The 2,560-nt window shown below is 34.3% G+C and overlaps 1 long non-coding RNA gene across 1 annotated transcript; it reads right to left on the bottom strand.

The window, feature by feature from the left end:
• Window positions 1-123: 123 nt before the first annotated feature.
• On the bottom strand, window positions 124-2,550 carry LOC109591329 (uncharacterized). Its single transcript, XR_002189764.1, has 3 exons — window positions 1,999-2,550; window positions 616-808; window positions 124-354 (listed from the first exon to the last, which is right to left on the bottom strand). It is a non-coding gene; the product is annotated as an uncharacterized LOC109591329 (long non-coding RNA).
• Between the last annotated feature and the right edge of the window lie 10 nt (window positions 2,551-2,560).

Raw genomic sequence — 2,560 nt, 5'->3', positions numbered from 1 at the left:
TTACATAGCCGTGTAAGAGGATATGGCACTTTAATGGGTTTAAAATTCACAAAAACTATGAAAACCAAAAATAAAGCATGCCCTCTACAGTACTATAGCACATGTACTTGTATTCACCTGATAGTGATTGAGTTTTCAGTAGTTTTTCCTGAAGTGATTGGTTGTTAATTCTAGCCACTTGTAGATCATAATAAAAATACTCATTGATAACTTGAAGCTCCTTCACTTTTTCTGTCATGTATACATATTTTTCAATCAATTCCTTTCTTCTTGAATTTAGTATTTGTTGATAGAATAAAGGAATATCATATGAATCTAATACTGGACCCACTGACCATTGACCATCATTTAAAACTGAGGGAGAGAGAGAAGGAGAAGGAAAAGGAAGGATAATTTAGTGATTGTGAGTGAAGGAGATGAGATAATAGGACAAAAAAATTGAATGACTAAATTTTACTTTTAAATTTCAGCAAAATGTCAGTATACCGTTCTACTTATAATTTCTTATTAGTGATCCAGCAATTAGCTAATTTTTGCATCTTATTTGCCTAGTTTGGGTGCATAAGCACATGTATGTACACAAAATTTTCTACTATAAATATATAACAATCTTACCTAGTTCTACTACCATTGTGATATTGGGATCAGTGACAGGTTTATCAAACCATTCCATTACTCCTCCTCCTACATCTACCTGTTCCATCTCTACACAACCTCCCACTATTATCAGGAACACATGATTAGGATCAAGAACAAATGATGATATAGTATGGCGGTATCTACCAGTAACAGAATCAGGTAGAGGGATCTGTAGAAAATAAATAGAATATACAGTTTACAAAGTGATGTTTGGTATCAGTTATGGGATAGTTTGATGTAGGTGACTATAGGGCTGGCATTTAGGGGCACTGCTGGCAAAATTAATTTTTAGCCACATCCAAAACAACTACGTTGGTCAATTTATTTGTTTGAATAATAGTCAAGTCACATTCACAAAGACCATAAAATTAAAAAACAAAATTAAGTAGGATTCCAAACGACCAATGAAAATCAAAATGAAAATCCTACTCTTGTCACACAAATTTTACTCTACATTGTCCTTTCAATGTTATTATGTAAGAAATTACAAATCACCTTGCAATGCAGAGTCGAATTTGCATCAGGAGAGTAAGATTTTCATTTCGATTTTAGTTGGCCGTTCGGAATCCTACATAATCTTGTTTTTTTTTTGTTTTTGTGTTTTTGTTTATGTTGATTTTTGTATAATATTTATAATATTTCTTTAGATTGTGTTCATTGCCATTAATTGCGGTGAATAGCTGTATTGAAGGAATTCTATACTGATCAGTGTTTAGTGAAACTGCACTAAAAATGCTATAATAATCTTGATGCAAGTCCTTGTTCAAGAAGCAGTGAAAGTACTGCAATTTTGCCCTGTTGACTGTTGTTCCTGTTGCAAGTTCATGATCATAGTATAACATGAATTACCCTATATTCGCCCAAATTAACACGTCTTAGGTGGTACATTGTTTAGAATGAAATGCTCCAGGAGGTGCTTGCTTAGAGAGGTGCATAGCAAAGTACTCAATACACCTGTAAACAATGGGGCTTTCTTATTACTATTTTAGACTTACTATTTACTATTTTTAGAATGCTAGAGAGTTCTTTTGTCTATTTGTTCTCTATTCTATTGTTCAGTCAGTTCTCTCTAGCTCTCTCATGTGTATTCTCCTGGATATTCTCCCTCTCTTCTTCCTTCTTTTTTAACTTAAAAGTATAATTATAATACTGTCAACTGTTGTGCCAATACTACACGTTAGCAGCTGATAGCAGTGAGGGTAGTAAGCATCACAAAAGTTTTTATTGTGGAAGCTGTGTAGAGGTGCAATAATTAGGAGGGTGCATTAATTGGGGCAAGTACGGTAATTATTGTTTGTGTTTTTTAAATACAATTTATTGATTACATATAATAAAATAATGATATCCAGGATTAATTACCTTCTCTTAGCTGGAACTGGAAGCCTGGAACCTCCACTAAGTATTGCAGTTCATTCAAGCATAACTACATAAAAAATTGCTTGTTCTGAGATCTAAGCATGCACAGCACCGTGGGCATAGTCACACACCCAAATTTTAGAGCATATACTGTATTTCCTCAAATAGACCCCGCGGCTACTATTAATTTCAGGAAAGATAATATGAGGCTATTATTCGAGGGCGGGTACTAATAATTTCAACTGAGGCTAATAATTTATCAGTTAATCTGTGAGGCCTTAATCTTCTGTCAGTATAAGTCTTTCTTTACTACCTAGAGATGTTTAGAGAGCAGCTCTAGCTACTGGAAGCTTTTTAACTCACGAGAGAATGCCCAGCAATAGCGGTAGTACTCTGGTAGTAAGTGAGAATCATCTTCTTGGTTATTTACAGTGCTTTCGACAACTAGATCAACCAACCAAGGGATCAACTATTTGCTCAAGTTAATTTAATTAAACTCAGTGCATAGATACTCGCATCATATTATGCTGGCACACTCAGCGCTATTAAATTAATAATGCCACAC

This window comes from Amphimedon queenslandica, unplaced genomic scaffold (assembly GCF_000090795.2).
Source record: "Amphimedon queenslandica unplaced genomic scaffold, v1.1 AMPQUscaffold_8436_Cont19620, whole genome shotgun sequence".
In the NCBI taxonomy this organism is placed as follows: Eukaryota; Metazoa; Porifera; class Demospongiae; order Haplosclerida; family Niphatidae; genus Amphimedon; species Amphimedon queenslandica.
This window is presented reverse-complemented; position numbering and strand designations above follow the sequence as displayed.